At 45.5% G+C, this 21,697-nt stretch overlaps 1 pseudogene across 1 annotated transcript; it reads left to right on the forward strand.

Annotated features, from left to right (window-relative positions):
• Positions 1–19,091: 19,091 nt before the first annotated feature.
• On the forward strand, positions 19,092–21,313 carry LOC143623310 (uncharacterized; annotated as a pseudogene). The gene is made up of 5 exons (XR_013151871.1): positions 19,092–19,234; positions 19,387–19,524; positions 20,748–20,829; positions 20,967–21,043; positions 21,132–21,313. The product of XR_013151871.1 is annotated as an uncharacterized LOC143623310 (transcript).
• The last annotated feature ends 384 nt before the right edge of the window (positions 21,314–21,697 follow it).

The raw sequence follows: 21,697 nt of genomic DNA on the forward strand, positions 1-21,697 counted from the left end.
CTGCTACATATTGCACGAGTCACTTTTCTTTTGTAAATTAAATAAAATAAACGTCAACGATACTCTAGACCATGTCTAATGTATGGAGCTTCTATGAGAACGTTATGAGTCATGTGGTGTCACGTCATCATAGATGTTTTTTGGCTAAAATGGGTGTGGTAGATGAAGTTTCTTTAAATCATTACCTCATAATTTATTGTATTATTATTTTTATGTTTAAAGCAACCAATCACCATCTACTTTTTCTCCCCCACCAGCGCTTTGTGTGAAGCGCCCCCCCCCCTCCAAAGCGCCCCGAGGACGGTGTTTTCGGCGCTTTAAGGGTTTTTTGCTTAACATCCATTTCACCTATGCAAACACATCTTGTATAGTTATTGGCACTGAAGAGGTAGGTCCCAGCAGAGCCCAGTTGGACCCGCAGGACTCACCTTGAAGAGAGACGTCTGCGCAGAAACCAACTGGATCCGCAGGACCCACCATGCTCAGAGACGTGACGTCCTTATGCGCAGTACGCAAGCTGTTCCCGCAGGAAATGCCTCCCAATGGCGAAGTACTCCGCCTGTTCCCGCAGCTGCGGATACAAGCCATCAGGGAAGGCCACCCGCGCAGCAAGGCTACACGCACAAGGCACTTAGCTCTCAAAATAATTCAGTAGTCACCTGAAGGAATGAGCAAAGCCGGGAACAATCCCGCACAAAGGCGGGAGGGGGAATACTCCCGCCCAAATGAGTCAGTCCGTACGATACTGGAGGATCTTTTGTACTGTACCTGACGAGGTATGGGCAAAAGATCTGACCAGAGATACGACAGCTCATTGACAACAGTATGGCGAGCAGCATGCTCTTGTACTGTATGTCACTATTAGCCGCTGCCTACTCACCAACTCCTGTCATACCACGTGCATAGCCTGCAGTTGGTGGAAAAGGAATAGTACACAGCAGGCCTGGTCACTGTCAGCCGCTGCCTACCCACCAACTACCAGCATGGCACGTGCGTAGGCCACAGTTGGTAGAACAGGAATACTATTCAGCCGGCTATACCCTCTTGGAAACCTACCTTCGGCTATAAATACCCCAAATGGTATGATCATCTCATCTTATCTTGTATCTTATATCTTATACCTGATATCTGCTCTAGCAATCTCTTAATATACACTTATATTCAAGAGCAATCTAGTCTGATTCTCACGCCGGAGGGTGGTCACAAGGAGGTACCCCCCCTTCTCAGTGACGAGCTCACGGTGTCTGTTTTGCAGGTTATCAGAAGAACCATCTTTGCTGGATCTAATCCCTCGTGGGAAACATCTATTTAACCCCCAGATTATCCGTAATCTGCCCGGGGTCGATTAGTGTTTCTTCATTGGCGCCATCCGTGCATAAAAGCTAGAACTTCATTTCTTTTCAGTTTTTTCAAACTTCTGGAAAGATGGTTAAAGAAACTCCGGTAACCACAACCCCAGCTACTGGGGGGAATACCGGCGACTACACAGTTTTTACGAACACTACCCCGGTTACCCAAGCCGGGGCAAGTGTAGTAAATTTTACGAACACTACCCCAGTTACCCAAGCTGGGGCAAGTGCAGTAAATAATCGCTCACTGGGATTCACCGATACCCAGTTAGAGAGACAACGAACGAGGCTCCCCCGCCAAACACTCGATGAAGTTAAAGCGTGGGCGGAAGCACGTCAAAAAGAATTCCAAGCTGAGTTGGATGAACGCTTACGTTTACTCCAACAGGCTGATGAATTCGTAGAGTACTTTGACGATGATTCGGAGGAATCCGATAGTGACGCAAACCCTCGTCATAGGGCGAAAGGGAAGCGTAAGGAAACGGACTCCCAACCGAGAAGGCATTTTGGAGAAACCTTCAAACCAAAAAACGCGGGTGGAAACCCACGTGACTTCTCCAAAGCATTTAGACCAACTGCGGCAAATGCGGGAACGTCCAAATTTGCAAGGGACATTGCGGAAGCTATCGCCCTGAAAAGTGCCAAACAGATGTCCAACATCGGCACTTACGATGGTATATCTGATCCAGACGATCATTTAAACAGATTCATAGCGGGGGCAACCGTCAGTAATTGGACGGAACCTACGTGGTGTTACATGTTCCAAATGACGCTTGTTGGGCCAGCTAGAGCGTGGTTCGATCGTCTACCGGTCAACCACATCTACGACTGGGCAGACTTCCAACAGAAGTTTAGCCAACACTTCAGCCAACAAAGAAAGTATACCGAAGAGCAATGGACAATCCTCAATTGCATTCGAGAGGAAGATGAATCTTTGCCAGACTTCATCACTCGCTTCAACTCAAAGAAGCTAAGTCTGGGTAATATTAGCGAAGATCTTGTTCGCGCTGCTTTCATCCAGGGCGCGAACGACCCAGAGCTCATCCACACCTTAACGGGTAGAGATGGCATGCCATCCACATGGGATGCCATCATGACAGCAGCTAAACGCTTTGCAGAAACGGAGAAGCAACTGGGTAGAGACCTCCCCCAGAGCACAAACCTCTACACCCAGAAAACAAGAGAAGACAACGTCCTTACCGCCCGACTAAACAAAAAGCGGAAGCTAGGCATTTGGCAGTCAAGGGTAAACTTTGATACCTCATCCGGCTTGCAACATCGGTTAGGCGGAAGGGATAACGTACAGTCGAACCAGAACTCCAGATGGACGCCACTCACCAAAAGCGTCACTGAGATATTCGCCACTGAGGAGCTCCCATGGCCAAAGGCTTCAATAATCCGACATCGTCACAATGCTGATCGGAGCAAATACTGTGACTTTCACAGGACAAAAGGCCACAACACTGAAGAATGCACAGACGTAAAGGACATCGTCGAAGCATTTGTCAGAGATGGGACGCTCGCGCACCTCGTGGCGTAACGAACGATGAGCAGGCTGACGCGTGTAGAACCCAGTTGGGGAAAACACGAATAAAATTGCAGCTTCAATGTTGGAGACTACATACTGCGTAAACAACGAGATCCCAAACCAGGTGCATATCGGCTCGATGGCACTCCCATCCCAACAACATGGAAGGGAGCTCAATTACACAGTTTGCATATAGATCAATTCCAAATTTATAAAGAAAAGGCCCAGAGCCACTTCTAATGGAAATGATTCTCCTTAGAACATCGATGCTGATGATCTTACATTTATACTTATGAACTTTCCACACGGATATGCCGGTCTTCACCGCATACATAAGTGTGAAAGAAAGTCGTTGCGTGGGGAAGGCGGCAAAACCCGCATAAACCCAAAAAAAAACGGCAAACCTTCACGCAGGTCAGTCATAGGTAAACTTTGGTCAACCCACTAAATGAAAGTGCCGGTCCTAACCGCACAAATCATGATAGAGGAAACTGAACTAACCTATTGACAACCGCGCGTCGAACGGTTAACTTATTCAAAATACTTAGAAAATTTCTAACAGAAAGATGAGGAAAACTTCCACGCAGGTCAGATATAGGTAAAGTTTAGCCATCCTACTAAGTGCAAGTGACGGTCTTATCCGCACAATCATGAAAGAGGACGCAAAACTTTAACTTATTATCTACCACGTTGAAAAGTTAACTTATCTAAGTACTAAAGAAATTAAGTTAAATCAGAATATGCGTGAAATAAACAAGGCAAGGGATTGGCAAATAATCTTTATTCCATCGAAATTCAAATATTACAAAGATTGCTGGGTACATACCCGCATACAAAAGAAGCTATACAAAAATAAAAATCTACTCTAATGGTGGAAAGGGATCTTCAGGATCAAGCTTCAGGACCACTTCCACTTGGACCAGCACCATCAGTAGAGTGTGGCGGTTCAAGGAAGGTCTTTAGAATGGCTAGCCCATCATCAGCAGCAGCAACTTCGTTCACCTTCTCCACCACCGGATGCGGGAAGGCGACATATTGATTCACTGCTTGGTCATATACAACTTCAGTATCAACATCATATAAAGGGAAGTTGGAAGGCGGGATGCCTTTCTCAGCGAACCCTAGACCAAGCAGGAAGCCGGCCTTTTCCCCATCCTCGTGAGAAGCGTTGAGGGCTGCGCTCATGGCATCGTCGTATGATGTGTCCGTGAAGACTAGATGCACAACCTACAAGAAAAAATACAAGTATAAAAACCTTTTCTATTTACAAAGAAAAGCGTGAAGACATTAGGAAGCTAAGCTTACCTGCGATAACGCTTCTCGAAGAAGCCATTCCTTGGTAACCAGAGCCTCCTGAAGGGCAGCTTGAGCTTGGTTACGGGCGCATTCGGCTTCACTTTTGTTGAGGTTGGCAAGCAACACTTCTTTAGCCGCAGCCTCTTCAACGCCCTTTAGCTTCCGCTCAGTATGGTCAAGCACCCCCCTCTGGTCCAAGATCTCTTGGAGCTTCTTGGCGTCTTCCATCGCCAAGGCATCATGAGCCTGTTGGAGCGCCTCTAGTTTGGCTTTAAGTTCCTCATTCTCGAGGCGTAGAGGCTCAGCAACAGCTTCAGCCTTGGTGGCCCTCTCGGTTGCGTTCCGTGCAGTTTCCTTAGCCAGCCGAAGCTGTTCGTTAACAGCTTGGGCAGCCTTGGAACGGGCCTCGAGCCGGGCCTGAACTTCAACCTCGAGGGCCTTGAAGGCCTTCTCCTTTTCCGCAGCCACTGCGGTAAGCCTCTTGTTCTCCTCCCGGACAGCCCGCGCCTGAGCTACTTCTTGAATACGAGCTGGTTTTAACTTGTCGTTTTCACGACAGAGCAGCTCGACGCGCGGCTGCATCCGGGCCAGGAGAATCCGAAGCTCGTTGGTTAGCCTACCCTCCTGGTAGCTAGCCACTGCTTCCCCCAACGCACCACTGGGAGCTGCGTGACGAGCCCACTCCACGCACTCCACAGGCGTGCGAAGGGTTGTTCCTCGGCGGATGTTCCATCGTGGAACATACACTTCATTGGAATCCGACACTGCAAAAAACAAAAAGCAGTTAGGAAAAGATGATATAAAAAAAAAGGCCAAAAGAACCCTACGCACCTGTAGGGTCGACAACAGGCCGATAGCAGCCAAACCCATCACCTGAACCCAAGGGAAATCCATCCAAGAGGTCAGGCAGATGGGAAGGAGGCAGAGGTTGGCGAGAAGCCCCAAGCATACCTGAAGGATCGGCCGTAGCTGCCGACGTCGGAGGAGGTATAGAGGCCGCCGCGGTAGAACTCACCGGAGGTGAACTCACAAACGTGTCGCCGCTGCGGAAGTACCCGCAGAAATAGTCACCGCCGGCTCAGTGAAAGATTCAGTAAATATGGCACTGACAGCCGGCGGAGATGTCATCACAGTTGGAACAGTTGGCTCAACTGGGTGAGCAACTGAACCAACAACTGAAGCAGGCGCAGCCGCCTGGGTCATCGCCTCAGGTAGGTTGACCAAGCCTACCGTCATGGGTCCGGAGGTGCTCCTCCCCGCTCCACCCTGGAATGCGGTAGCATCCACGCCTGCACAAAGATATAAGTATAATGGCGGAAAGATATGAAGTTAAAAAGTAAAGGAAGTTTGTACTTACGGGTTTTCTTGAGCCTAAGAGGCGAACAGGCGGGGACGAACCCGATGGAGCCGGCTTATTCACGCCGCTCACCGTCGTTGTCTCAGCCTCCGGAGCAGTGGTCTTATCACCACCAGGGTTCCCCGCCACCTCCTCGCTCTCGGTCTCTGAATCAGACCGAGGCACCGGATCGGCAGTGGAGGCAACCTTCGCCTTCCCCTTTCCGCCGGCAGCCTTCTTCTTCCGCACCAACGGAGGACCATCTGCGGATTCCTCATCAGAAGATGACAAGATTAGAGGAATTCCAGCAGAGGTTTCAGCATTGAGAGGTCGAGGGTTGAATAACGCCTTACCTGGCCGCGTGGCGCTCAGAATAGGGTGGCCTGGCGGGTAGACCTCCACAAACCGATCCCTCGTTTGCTCCAAGATGGGCAACTCGTTCTCATCGAGAGCACGAGTACCCATCCGAGCGGGACCATCACTCTCCCGCGGCTGCAGGAGAGACTGCAAGTCGTTCCCCTCTGAAATAAAAGAAACAAACAGTTAGAAGACAAACCTATATTAACAAAGAAGACAGAGCATACCGTAAGGGACAGAGTTCAAACCGTATTCGAGGACGATGGGAACCTGTGACGCCTCCTTCCACACCCCGCTCATCCCAAGCATCACCATCCCAGACTCCGCAAAGCGGTATACCGGAGTTTGGACCCGGGAGATCTTGGCGAACCACTCCGCCTCCTGGTAGTTGAGGGCGTGAAGGGCGGGGAGTGCTCTCCCATTCTTAAAGGTCATCGCAAGGGGGACGACGCGAGCGGAGATATAAAAAAACTCACGCTTCCACGACCGAAGACTGCGCTCGGTAGCGCAGATCTTCAACCCCTTGATCCGATTGACCAAGGTGTACCACCCCTGGATGCACCTCCAAGAATAGAAGGTCATCAACCGGTCAACATGGGGCTCCATGCCCAGAATGAGGCACACCCACTCAAAGTGGCGGATCTTGGCGATCGCCATCGGGTGTACCTCCGTCAGATGCACACCGTGCCTCTCCAAGACACGGTATACAAACTTCGTCAATGGGAACCTGAGATTCCCATAAACGAAGAATGCAGCGTACACCCCTATCTTGCCCTTGGGGGCATCGTACACCGTCTGGTGTGGCTCCGGAAACTCAGGCTCGAACGGCTCGAGCATGAACTTCCGGACGATGTACTGAAAAAGCTCGGCAGGAAGAGCGCACTGGCACTCGCCAGCAGTGCTCTTGTCGTCCTTATCAGAAGTGGACGACGGATTCTCGACGAACACGTCAGACTCCTCGACAAAAGAAGACATGTTTGGATGTACAGAAAAACGATTTCAGAAGAATGCTCGACGGAATAGTGAGTATTCACCGGAAATCGTTTAGAAGATGAAGAGAAGTGAAAGTGTGGATTGCAAAGGACCCTCTCCCCCTTTATATACTCATCGCAATTAATGCGATGAATTTAATGCGGAAGAGAGAGAAATCGCAGGTGCAATGAAACTCTGACACGTGGCAATGAGCAAGCTGGCAACAGCTGTTGAAAGGATGCGTGCCATTAATTTCGCGGCCACGCGCCCGAAAAATCGCGCCCACACGCCTGAAAAAGCGCCTGGAATGACCATATACTGTCACGTCGCCATAACTTCCTGCACGTCCTGACACTGTCAGAAGAAACCGTCGGACGACGTTTCAACAGTTTGGACTGTTCTTATCCTTTCACCAACTCTTCGAATTTCAAAATTTCAAAAAGATTCAAAAGTAAGCGGGAAAATACCCCTTACCTTGGCAACCAAGTAACTATAAGACAGGTGCGAGTACAATGTTAAGGCAAAACCCTTCACATACTTAGCACCTGCAGGGAATTGAAGCCAAGAATACCTCGGCGACCAAGTAAATATAAGACGGGTGCGGGTACAGTGTTAAGGCAAAACCCTTCACATACTTAGCACCCGCAGAGAATTGACGCCAGGAATACCTTGGAAGTAAAGTAACCGTAAGACGAGTGCGGGTACAATGTCAAGGCAAAACCCTTCACATACCTAGCGCTCCGCAGGGAATTGAAACCAAGAAGGATCTTCTGGGCCATGCTTGCGGAAACGGGAATAACATCCCCGCATAGCGGGAACGTCGAGAACTAGATTGTTTGAAGCTCCAAGATGGAATTGGTTGTTTAAACATAATTGATCACTATGTTCAAAACTACCAAAACCTCATGGAAAATCTATACAAGTGGAACTCAACGCTCCTGACTTGCGAGGAGGTTACAGACCTACCCGCATCATACCCAAAGATAAAGCAGGAAAGTCGGGAATTTCTGCAAGTGACATTAGGACTTCCGCGGGAAGAATCCCCATGGAAAACCTTAAAACTAAACCCTTTTCAAAAACCCTTTGCTTAAGTCCAAAAGTTCACCTCACTTATTAAACATTCATGAGAAGAACATTGGACTGGGGGGACTTGAAGAGGTAGGTCCCAGCAGAGCCCAGTTGGACCCGCAGGACTCACCTTGAAGAGAGACGTCTGAGCAGAAACCAACTGGATCCGCAGGACCCACCATGCTCAGAGACGTGACGTCCTTACGCGCAGTACGCAAGCTGTTCCCGCAAGAAATGCCTCCCAATGGCGAAGTACTCCGCCTGTTCCCGCAGCTGCGGATACAAGCCATCAGGGAAGGCCACCCCGCAGCAAGGCTACACGCACAAGGCACTTAGCTCTCAAAATAATTCAGTAGTCACCTGAAGGAATGAGCAAAGCCGGGAACAATCCCGCACAAAGGCGGGAGGGGGAATACTCCCGCCCAAATGAGCCAGTCCGTACGATACTGGAGGATCTTTTGTACTGTACCTGACGAGGTATGGGCAAAAGATCTGACCAGAGATACGACAGCTCATTGACAAGAGTATAGCGAGCAGCATGCTCTTGTACTGTATGTCACTATTAGCCGCTGCCTACTCACCAACTCCTGTCATACCACGTGCATAGCCTGCAGTTGGTGGAAAAGGAATAGTACACAGCAGGCCTGGTCACTGTCAGCCACTGCCTACCCACCAACTACCAGCATGGCACGTGCGTAGGCCACAGTTGGTAGAACAGGAATGCTATTCAGCCGGCTATACCCTCTTGGAAACCTACCTTCGGCTATAAATACCCCAAATGGTATGATCATCTCATCTTATCTTGTATCTTATATCTTATTCCTGATATCTGCTCTAGCAATCTCTTAATATACACTTATATTCAAGAGCAATCTAGTCTGATTCTCACGCCGGAGGGTGGTCACAAGGAGGTACCCCCCTTCTAAGTGACGAGCTCACGGTGTCTGTTTTGCAGGTTATCAGAAGAACCATCTTTGCTGGATCTAATCCCTCGTGGGAAACATCTATTTAACCCTCAGATTATCCGTAATCTGCCCGGGGTCGATTAGTGTTTCTTCAGGCACATACTAAAAAATGTTTATAAAAGGGTCAAACTTGCATCAATCAGACATCCCCAAACCTTTGCTTTAAGCATATATTCAAATGTGGCAACAAACATGCATGAAACATTTCACGAAGTTTGTGTCCGGATAATCCAAATAAATAAACTTTCATATATGATGTGCAACTTCTCTACTTTGCACCATTATCTTATGTATTAGTAAAAAATAGATAAACTTGAATATTCAGTTAGGTTAAAAAATTTGCTCCAAGTGTACCTGAATTTGAGTCTTCATCAGTCAACGTAAAATTTTTATCCCGTCCATTCACCACTTCATTATTAATATCATTGTTAAAAAGCGTAGTAGTAGTAAATTATATTCAGTTACTTTCTTGTAAGCCTAGCTACCAATATTTCTAAACTAAATCCACCCTAGCAATAAATAATAGCTTTGGCTACTACATCCAAATGAAGAAAACAAAATTAGTTAAAACATGAGTTAGAAAGGGGGAAATGACGGTGAAGAAACACTAATCGACCCCGGGCAGATTACGGATAATCTGGGGGTTAAATAGATGTTTCCCACGAGGGTTAGGTCCGGCAAGATGGTTCCTCTGATGACCTGCAAAACAGACACCGTGAGCTCGTCACTACGAAGGGGGGGTACCTCCTTGTGACCACCCTCCGGCGTGAGAATCAGACTAGATTGCTCATGAATATAAGTGTATATTAAGAGATTGCTAGAAAAGATAAGATGTGATGAGGTAATGTAATGTAATGTCCCTACCATTTCAAGGTGTTGGAGTATTTATAGCCGAAGGTAGGTTTCCAAGCAGGTACAGCCGGCTGAATAGTATTCCTGTTCTGCCAACTGTGGGCTACGCACGTGCCATGCTGGTGGTTGGTCGGTAGGCAGCGGCTAATAGTGACCAGGCCGGCTGTGTACTATTCCTGTTCCACCAACTGCAGGCTACGCACGTCCTCCGACAGGTTGGTGAATAGGCAGCGGCTGATAGTGACATACAGTACAAGAGCGTGCTGCTCGACATACTGTTGTCAGTGAGCTGTCGTATCTTTGGTCAGATCTTTTGTTCATACCTCGTCAGGTACAGTACAAAAGATCCTCCAGTATCGTACGGACTGGCTCATTTGTGCGGGAGTGTTCCCGGCTTTGTGCGGGAGTGTTCCCGGCTTGCTCACTCCTTCTTCAGGTGACATTACTGAATTATTTAAGAGTTAAGTGCCTTGTGCGTGTAGCCTTGCTGCGCGGGTAGCCTTCCCTGATGGCTAGTATCCGTTGCTGCGGGAACAGGCGGAGTACGTCGACCATTGGGAGGCTTTTCCTGCGGGAACAGCTTGCGTACTGCGCGTAAGGACGTCACGTCTCTGAGCATGGTGGGTCCTGCGGATCCAGTTGGTTTCTGCGCAGACGTCTCTTCAAGGTGAGTCTTGCGAGTTTAGCCTTTGCGCAGACGTCCCTGTTGAAGGTGAGTCTTGCGGGTTCAACTGCGCAGACGTCCCTCTTTGAGGTGAGTCTTGCGGGTCAAACTGGGCTCTGCTGGGACCTACCACTTCAAGTCCCCCCAGTCCAATGTTCTTCTCATGAATTGTTAATAAGTGAGGTGAACTTTTGGACTTAAGCAAAGGGTTTTGAAAAGGGTTTAGTTTTAAGGTTTTCCATGGGGATTCTTCCCGCGGAAGTCCTAATGTCACGTGCAGAAATTCCCGACTTTTCTGCTTGATCTTTGGGTATGATGCGGGTAGGTCTGTAACCTCCTCGCAAGTCAGGAGCGTTGAGTTCCACTTGTATAGATTTTCCATGAGGTTTTGGTAGTTTTGAACATAGTGATCAATTATGTTTAAACAACCAATTCCATCTAAGAGCTTCAAACAATCTAGTTCTCGACGTTCCCGCTATGCGGGGATGTTATTCCCGTTTCCGCAAGCATGGCCCAGAAGATCCTTCTTGGTTTCAATTCCCTGCGGAGTGCTAGGTATGTGAAGGGTTTCGCCTTGACACTATACCCGCACTCGTCTTATAGTTACTTTACTTCCAAGGTATTCCTGGCTTCAATTCCCTGCGGGTGCTAAGTATGTGAAGGGTTGTGCCTTAACACTGTACTCGCACCTGTCTTATAGTTACTTGGTTGCCAAGGTAAGGGGTATAGTCCCGCTTACTTTTGAATCTTTTTGAATCTTTTTGAAATTCGAAGAGTTGGTGAAAGGATAAGAACAGTCCAAACTGTTGAAACGTCGTCCGACAGTTTCTTCTGACAGTGTCAGGACGTGCAGGAAGTTATGACGACGTGACAGTATATGGTCATTCCAGACGCTTTTTCAGGCGCGTGGGCGCGAGTTTTCGGGCGCGTGGCCGCGAAGTTTACGGCACGCGTCCTGTCAACAGCTGTTGCCAGCTTGCTTTTTCCACGTGTCATAGTTTCATTGCACCAGCGTTTTCCTCTCTCTTCCGCATTAAATTCATCGCATTCATTGCGATGAGTATATAAAGGGAGGAGAGGTTGCATCTCAACTCACAGTTTCACCTCTCTTCTTCTTCTAAACGATTTCCGGCGAATACTCTTAACTTTTCTGTCGAGCATTCTCCTGAAATCGTTCTTCTTTACATCCCAAACATGTCTTTTGTTCATGATCTTGAGGCTACCGCCGAGGAGTCTGACGTGTATGCCGAGAATCCGTCGTCCACGTCGGACAAGGATGACAAGAGTACTGCTGGCGAGTGCCAGTGTGCTCTTCCGGTCGACCTCTTTCAGTACGTCATCAGGAAGTTCATGCTCGAGCCTTTCGAGCCTGAGTTTCCTGCACCTCATCAGACGGTGTACGATGCCCCCAAGGGCAAGATAGGGGTGTACGCTGCATTCTTCGTCTATGGGAATCTCAGGTTCCCATTGACGAAGTTTGTATACCGTGTTCTGGAGAGACACGGTGTGCATCTGACTGAGGTACACCCAATGGCGATCGCCAAGATCTGCCATTTCGAGTGGGTGTGTCTCATTCTGGGTGTGGAGCCCCATGTTGACCGCCTGTTGACCTTCTATTCCTGGAGGTGCATCCAGGGGTGGTATATCTTGGTCAATCGGATCAAGGGTTTGAAGATCTGCGCTACCGAGCGCAGTCTTCGATCTTGGAAGCGGGAGTTCTTCTATATCTCCGCTCGCGTCGTCCCCATAGCGATGATGTTCAAGAACGGGAGAGCTCTCCCGAACCTTCACGCCTCCAACTACCAGGAGGCGGAATGGTTCTCCAAGGTTTCCCGGATCCAGTCTCCGGTTTACCGCTTTGCGGAGTCCGGGATGGTGATGCTAGGGATGAGCCGGGTGTGGAAGGAGGCGTCACAGATTCCCATCGTCCTCGAATACGGTTTGAACTCTGTCCCTTACGGTATGCTTCATATTACCCGTTAATTTAGGGTTTTTGTTATAACCGTTTTTTCTTTTTGTTTTCAGAGGGAAACGACTTGCAGTCTCTCCTGCAGCCGCGGGAGAGTGATGGTCCCGCTCGGATGGGTATTCGTGCTCTAGATGAGAACGAGTTGCCCATCCTTGAGCAAACGGCGGATCGATTCGTGGAGGTCTACCCGCCGGGCCACCCGATTCTAAGCGCCACGCGGCCAGGTAAGGAGTTGTTTAACCCTCGACCTGTAATTGCTCAAATCTCTGCTGAATTCCTCTAATCTTGTCATCTTCTGATAAGGAATCCGCAGATGGTCCATTCTTCGTGAGAAAGAAGAAGGCTGCTGGCGGGAAGGGGAAGGCGAAGGTTGCCTCCACTGCCGATCCGGTGAATCGGTCTGACTCAGAGACCGAAAGCGAGGAAGTGGCGGGGAACCCTGGTGGTGTTGAGATCACTGCTCCGGAGGTTGAGACGGCTGTCACCTCCGGGCAGCCCAGTACAGCGACGGTGACCGGCGTAAAGAGGCCGGTTCCATCGGGTTCGTCCCCGCCTGTTCGTACCTTCAAGCTCAAGAGGACTCGTAAGTACAAACTTCCTTTAATTTTAACTTCATATCTTTCCGCCATTATGCTTATATATCTTGTCTTCGTGTAGGCGTGGATGCTACCGCATTCCAGGGTGGAGCGGGGAGGAGCACTTCCGGACCCATGATGGTAGGTTTGGTCAACCTACCTGAGGCGATGACCCAGGCGGCTGCGCCTGCTTCAGTTGGTTCAGTTGCTCAGTCGGTTGAGGCAACTGCTCCAACTGTGACGACGTCTCCGCCGGTTGTCAGTGCCATATTCACTGATTCTTTCACTGAGCCGGTGGTGAGTTTTTCTGTGGTCTCTTCCGCAGCGACGACCGCGGTTGTGAGTTCACCTCCGGTGAGTTCACCTCCGTTGGTCTCTACCACGGCGGCCTCTGCCATGCCTCCTCCGGCGCCGGCGACTACGGCCGGTCCTTCAGGTATGTCCGGGGTTGCGGCGTCTAGCCAATCTCTGCCTCCTTCCCATCTGCCTGACCTCTTGGATGGATATCCGTTAGGTTCGGGTGATGGGTTTGGCGGCTACAGGCCTGTCGTCGACCCTACAGGTGCGTAGGGTTATTTTGGCCTGTTATGTTTTTTTTATTATTTTTTTTATCTTTTCCTAACTGCTTTTTGTTTTTGCAGTGTCGGATTCAAATGAGGTGTTTGTTCTGCAGTGGAACATCCGCCGGGGAACCACCCTTCGTACGGCTGTGGACTGCGTCGAGTGGGCGCGCCACGCCGCCCCCAGTGGTGCACTGGGAGAAGCCATGTCAAGCTACCAGGAGGGTAGGCTGACAAACGAGCTTCGAATTCTCCTTGCCCGGATGCAGCCGCGCGTCGAGCTGCTTTGTCGTGAAAACGACAAGTTAAAAGCAGCTCGTATCCAAGAAGTAGCTCAAGCGCGGGCTGTCCGGGAGGAGAACAGGAGGCTCTCCGCCGTTGATGCGGAGAAGGAGAAGGCCTTTAAGGCCCTTGAGGTTGAAGTTCAGGCCCGTCTCGAGGCCCGTTCCAAGGCTGCCCAAGCTGTTAACGAACAGCTTCGGCTGGCTAAGGAAACTGCACGGAACGCAACCAAGAGGGCCACCAAGGCTGAAGCTGTTGCTGAGCCTCTACGCCTCGAGAATGAGGAACTTAAAGCCAAACTAGAGAGGCTCCAACAGGCTCATGATGCCTTGGCCATGGAAGACGCCAAGAAGCTCCAAGAAATCTTGGACCAGAGGGGTGTGCTTGACCATACTGAGCGTAAGCTAAAGGGCGTCGAAGAGGCTGCGGCTAAAGAAGTGTTGCTTGCCAACCTTAACAAAAGTGAAGTCGAACGCGCCCGTAACCAAGCTCAAGCTGCCCTCCAGGAGGCTCTGGTTACCAAGGAATGGCTTCTACGAGAAGCGTTGTCGCAGGTAAGCTTAGCTTCATAACGTCTTTACGCTTTTCTTTGTACTAAGAAAAGGTTTTGATACTTGTATTTTTTCTTGTAGGTTGTGCATCGGGTCTTCAAGGACACATCATATGACGATGCCATGAGCGCAGCCCTCAACGCTTCTCATGAGGATGGGGAAAAGGCTGGCTTCCTGCTTGGTCTAGGGTTCGTTGAGAAGGGCATCCCGCCTTCCAACTTCCCACGGATGGCGCCAATGAAGAAACACTAATCGACCCCGGGCAGATTACGGATAATCTGGGGGTTAAATAGATGTTTCCCACGAGGGTTAGGTCCGGCAAGATGGTTCCTCTGATGACCTGCAAAACAGACACCGTGAGCTCGTCACTTCGAAGGGGGGGTACCTCCTTGTGACCACCCTCCGGCGTGAGAATCAGACTAGATTGCTCTTGAATATAAGTGTATATTAAGAGATTGCTAGAAAAGATAAGATGTGATGAGGTAATGTAATGTAATGTCCCTACCATTTCAAGGTGTTGGAGTATTTATAGCCGAAGGTAGGTTTCCAAGCAGGTACAACCTGCTGAATAGTATTCCTGTTCTGCCAAATGTGGGCTACGCACGTGCCATGCTGGTGGTTGGTCGGTAGGCAGCGGCTGATAGTGACCAGGCCGGCTGTGTACTATTCCTGTTCCACCAACTGCAGGCTACGCACGTCCTCCGACAGGTTGGTGAGTAGGCAGCGGCTGATAGTGACATACAGTACAAGAGCGGGCTGCTCGTCATACTGTTGTCAGTGAGCTGTCGTATCTTTGGTCAGATCTTTTGTCCATACCTCGTCAGGTACAGTACAAAAGATCCTCCAGTATCGTACGGACTGGCTCATTTGTGCGGGAGTGTTCCCGGCTTTGTGCGGGAGTGTTCCCGGCTTGCTCACTCCTTCTTCAGGTGACATTACTGAATTATTTAAGAGTTAAGTGCCTTGTGCGTGTAGCCTTGCTGCGCGGGTAGCCTTCCCTGATGGCTAGTATCCGTTGCTGCGGGAACAGGCGGAGTACGTCGACCATTGGGAGGCTTTTCCTGCGGGAACAGCTTGCGTACTGCGCGTAAGGACGTCACGTCTCTGAGCATGGTGGGTCCTGCGGATCCAGTTGGTTTCTGCGCAGACGTCTCTTCAAGGTGAGTCTTGCGAGTTTAGCCTTTGCGCAGACGTCCCTGTTGAAGGTGAGTCTTGCGGGTTCAACTGCGCAGACGTCCCTCTTTGAGGTGAGTCTTGCGGGTCCAACTAGGCTCTGCTGGGACCTACCTCTTCAGACGGGTAAACCACTCGTCATATAAAGAATCGAGATGGTGCAAATCACACTTGAGTGTGTACAAACAAAACATATTGAGTCAGAAAGGGGGAAATGACGGGTAAACCACTCGTCATATAAAGAATCGAGATGGTGCAAATCACACTTGAGTGTGTACAAACAAAACATATTGCATTGCTATCAAAACACCGTGGATCTCTAATTTTCAACCCTAACCTCGAAGACCTCAAATCGATCTTCCCCGAGCACTTCATTGCGGGCGAGCAATACATGATGAAAATGGTTATTAGTGGATTCAACTATTCAAGTGAACAATGGTGATAACAACAATCAAAGCGTATACTCACGTGGATATCGCATGACCAACTGCTGGTTACAACATATAAAGCAAAGTGTACAAATGAAGACAACACATTATAAAAGGAATCTTACAATTGTTATATATATAATTTATCCTTATGTGACCAAACTTCGCACTAGATAAATCAATGTTTTGTGTTAAATTTTATGGTGCTACAAGCCTACAACTTGGTCCTATTATTTTAAAAAATGATAAATATTTTTTTTTGGGATAGCCGGACCTGTGTGTTAAACTAATCTATGCTTTCAGTGACTTCTATTTTTATAAATTTGTATTATAGGAGTGCAAACGAGCCAAGCTGCTCGTGAGCTACTCGAGCTTGGCTCGTTAAAAGGCTCGATCGAGCTGTGCTTCATCGAGCCCGAGCCTAAATGTAAGCTCGTTTAATAAACGAGCTCAAGCTAGTTCGCGGGCCTAAATGAGCCTATCATTTATATAATTTTGTAAAATATATATTTAATAATTTTTAATTAATATATATATATATAATGTTATGAGAAAATAAACAAAAATAACTAAATAATATATATTATTTTACACATATAAATATAATAGAAAAAATATAAAAAAAAGTTATAATTATATTAAAAATAATTGATAAACAGTACACGAGCTGAGCTCGAGCATGAAAATCTACTTACGTCATTAGTTTTATGCGCAAACTTAAATAGCGATTTTAAGATAATTTGGCCGCTTTGTGTCATTAGGTTTCATAGTTCTTGATTTCTTATGTTTCAGGTAGGTTTGTATGATTGTTTATACATGGATAACTTATCTGCAATTTGATGTATGCTCACTTTTGAGACCCTATGATGTTTTTTTAGTATCTAAAACAAATTCAATACTTTTGAGGTATGTTTACCTTCTAGATTTATTTGAATCGTTTTAAATTTTAGTACAATGCGTGGATATCACTATGACTTTCGTAAATTTAAGATTTTTTAAACTTCTTATTGTTTATACTATATATTTCATTTTTTTACCTTTTATTTTGTTCATTTCTTTTAAATAACGGTCCTTAATTATTTTTATCATTTGACAAATTTCGTGTAATACACTGATTCAAAAGCTACTATTAGATATAAAAGGCAATATGCAAACAAAAATGGGACACAAGATTGCTTGTTGAGTAGAATAATTACATATGGATGCATGCAACTATAGTTTGAGAAAAATAATTGACATGACTATAAGGTAATGCATGTACTGAGGACATCCAATTTGGAACCGAGAGAAAAGTAGAAAGGTTCAAGATGGGCACTTGAATATGGAATTAGTTTAAAAAAATTTTACTGGTACAAGACGAGATTAATATTAGGTGATATTTGACCCGGTTTTTCAAAGGACCAAAACATATATAGTTATATACCTGAAGAAACACTAAGTGACCCCGACCGATTAAGGATAATCTTAGGGTTAAGTAGATGTTTCCCACGAGGGTTAGGTCCGGCAAAGATGGCTATTCTTCTCAACCTGCAAAACAGACACCGTAAGCTCGTCACTGAGAAGGGGGGGGGGGGTTCCTCCTTGTGACCACCCTCCGGCATGAGAATCAGACTAGGTTGCTCTGAATATAAGTGTATATAGAGATAAATAGCTAGAGAGAAGATGATGATACCGTTCCAAGGTGTTGGAGTATTTATAGCCGAAGGTAGGTTTCCAAACAGGTACGGCCAGCTGTATATAATATTCCTTTTCCACCAATTATGGGCTACGTTCGTGCCATGATGGGAGTTGGTGGGTAGGCAGCGGCTGATAGTGACATTTTACTGGTACAAGACGAGATTAATATTAGGTGATACTTGACCCGGTTTTTCAAAGGACCAAAACATATATAGTTATATACCCATGGAACCATGCATGTAAAATATTATTATTAATTTTATTTCTTTGTCGTTGAGTAATAGAGTACTAAAGTGGTGCAAACAATAAAAAGCCAAAAGAGACATGAATGAAAAACTATTATCAATAGCCAAAGGGGAAATCATGAATTGACCTTGTTATACTAGAAATTACGAAAATGCATATCAAACTTTTATCACAACTCATACTTTCAGTGTGGACACATGAGCAATGTTTTTATGCTCTGCTCATCTTGCTACGTGTTTCAAGACGAGGATTGAGCAAATGAGCCGTACAAGTTCATTTCAATTAGTTGGAATCATAATTTCTTATGAAGAAGTTATATAAATATGATACTTTTGGGTAATACTTTTTATTCGCTTTAGTTATTATTATTATCAATAATAGTTCAACAATTGGTTTTCTAACCATAAATTGGATGTGACTCAATGATAAAAAGCACTTACTTTACTAGTGAGAGGTAGGGGTTCAAACCTCACTATCACCATTTATATGGGAGATATGAGGGATGACCATGGCTTGCCAGGGTCCGAGTCCTGATCCCACCCGGTTTTACCAGCTCCTCGCTGTCGTGCCATTTGGCGGGCGTGGGGGTTGGGTTTTATCCGGTGAATCCCTTAATAGGTGGACCACTAGGGGCTCCGTCCGTCCGGACTAGTGGCCGGCTCGAGCTACCTTTAGCCAATGGAGGCCACGTACGAAGTACTCGGTGTTATTTAATTGGTCGTTAAAAAAATTGGTTTTCTAACCAAGATACACATATTAAAAGTGGAGGACTAAAACTACAGTTTTTATAATAACCCAGGACCAATATTTGCAAATTGCAACCACCACCTCCGTCCAGTATCACAAAAATCCATACTAAGCGCCGATTAATACTTGAATAATCGCTAGTCTTCACTTTACTTATTAATTTTGGGCTAATCGGCTAATTAATCGGTCGACGGTCAAATTCGACCAAAACAAAGATTAATCAGACTTAATTAGATTTCGTGAGATTCTAGCAAATAAGCAGTCCCCGACGAGATTCTAGATTTCTAGTCAATTTTCGATCAAAATATGTCTGTGTACGTTTAAAACTGAAAATTAAATATAAAAACATTTGCATGTATACTAAAAAACATATATTAAAATCTGAACCAATTAATTAAATTAATCTCTATTAATCCCGATCGCTGCCTAGTCGGACTAGCTGCTAATGATCTGTTCAAAGAAAGCAAGCAAGAAAGAAAGCAGTCAAACGTGAAAAATGTCGTCAATGGTGACGGAGACTGACGAACGGAGTCCACTTCTTCAAAATTCCGACGAGATAACGCCGTTTACTTCACCGTCACCGGAAATCCTAAGCAACGCCTCGTTTCTCTTGACGTGTTCCGTGGTCTAACTGTCGCTGTGCGTATACTCTTTAATTTAATTTGTTTAATATTAATTGATAACTTCTAATTGAGTATCTGTTAATATTATTATTATTATTATTATTAGAAGCACTGCAATAGCAATAGAATTGGAAATGATATATAATTGATATTAATGTTTATAAACAGTTGATGATTCTGGTTGATGATGCTGGAGGAGCGTTTCCTTCTATTAACCATTCTCCATGGTTCGGCGTTACGCTAGCCGACTTCGCGATGCCGTTTTTTCTCTTTATTGTTGGTATATCCGTCACTCTAGTTTTCAAGGTATGCAGGTGTTTAACCTTATGATATCGGTACAAATGAAATTAACCTATTAAACATACAAATACCTAGAGTAGTTATTACCACGTCTTGAACTGGAGTAATTACAGTGAAAAAAATGAAGTGGAGTGATAATAGTTAGTTACTCTAGTTATATGTACTCTTCTTGCGTTAAGCTGTTTGTATATGATCCTAACGCTATATGTGTTAATGTATGGCATGAATTATGGATGCTAGTGATACTAATTTAACTTCGAGCTCGAGTTGAGCTATATGATCCTAAGCTTGGATAGGCTCGGTTCATTGGCTCGTTTAACTTCGAGCTCGAGTTGAGTCAAGCTGTCTCGTTTAGTTTCGAGCTTTAGCTCGAACCCACGCTGATATCGGTTGGGGTGGGATCCAGTACAAATGAAATTAACCTTTTAAACATACGAATAAGTAGAGTAATTATTGTTACATTTTGAACCAAAACAATCACAGTGAAAAAAATGAAGTGGAGTAATAATAGTTACTAGGGGTGCAAACGAGCCGAGCCGAGCCAACGTTTAACTTACACAGAGCTCGAGCTCGGCTCGTTTCAAGCTCTATTTTCAAAGCTCGAGCTCGGCTCGTGAGTAGATTTTCAGGTTCGAGCTCGGCTCGTTTACTGTTTATTAATTATTTTTATTTAATTATAATTATTTTTATATATTTTTTTTCTATTATAATTTTATGTATAAAATAATATATATTATTTAGTTATTTTTGTTTATTTTTTCATAACATTATATATATTAATTAATAATTATTAAATATATATTTTAAAAAATTATATAAATGATAGGCTCGTGAGCCGGCTCGAGCTCGATAAGTGAAGCTCGGGCTCGTTAATTAAACGAGCTTACATTTAGGCTCGGGCTCTATTGAGCTCAACTCAATCGAGCCTTTTAACGAGCCGATCTCAAGTAGCTCGCGAGCAACTTGGCTCGTTTGCACTCCTAATAGTTACTTTAGTTAAAAAACTGTGGAGTAATAATAATTACTCTAGTTAGCATAGTTACTTACTCTAGTTATTTGTACGCTTCTTGCGTTTAGAGTTGTTTGTATACGATCCTAACGCTATATGTGTTAATGTAATGCATGAATTATGGATACTAGTGATACTAATTTACACAGAACTATCAAGTTGTTTCTCAATCAAATTGTTAGCACTTAATTGCTTCTTGTTAATACTGTGATCATTGCAGAAAGTATCTAGCAAACCAGCAGCAACGAAGAAAGTTATACTCAGAGCTATCAAGTTGTTTCTCCTGGGTTTGATTCTGCAAGGTACTTTACTTTCCTTTGTTTTTATTGGTTTAAGTTTGAATTTGATATGTTTTCATCTTATAAATTGGTGCGTAGACTATATTTTGAGATCAGGAATTAATTTGATTTGAAATGCCATTGTTTTTGTGTCCTGTTAGGTGGATACTTCCATGGACGCGATGATTTAACGTATGGAGTTGATATCAACAATATTCGGTGGATGGGTGTGCTACAGGTATCTCATAAACTCAAAAGTTAAGTTGCTTATGTTTTGAATATGCTCTTAAGCAAGTGAATCAGACCTTTGCATTCATGATATGCAGAGGATAGCAATTGGATACCTGTTGGCTTCAATAACTGAGATTTGGTGTGTTAACAAGAACGAAGTCAATTCAGCCATAACTTTTGTAAAGAAGTACTACATTCAGTGGTAAGTTTTAATTTCAGATCTAATCCTTTTATTATGCTCTATCACTAGGCATGTTGCGTTATGTAGATAAGGCTTCATTGACTTATTTACTTGAGTGAAACACATATAAATTGTCTATTCTTTCCGTTTTTGCATAATGTGATGGCATTTGTGGCATTCCTTTTCCCATTTAACACAAGTACTCTTTCATCAATTAAGCAAACTTATTCCAACAAAAAATCTGGTGCCATCTAAAGGCACTGATATTATGTAAAAATTTAGATATGGCACGGGTCTATTATCAACATTGAAATGTGTGTGTGGCCAATATGTTGTTTTAGAATGGTTTGATTTTACACACTTTAATAATTCTGAAATTCTGATATACTAATTAATTTTTTATGCTCCACTCCAGGGTGGGTGGTTGTTTTACTAGGCATATTATACATGGTTTTATTGTATGGTCTTTACGTCCCAGAC

The sequence above is a fragment of the Bidens hawaiensis genome, unplaced genomic scaffold (assembly GCF_021521415.1).
Source record: "Bidens hawaiensis isolate Kalapana, Puna unplaced genomic scaffold, B.hawaiensis_p1.1 tig00003372_1, whole genome shotgun sequence".
NCBI lineage: Eukaryota > Viridiplantae > Streptophyta > Magnoliopsida > Asterales > Asteraceae > Bidens > Bidens hawaiensis.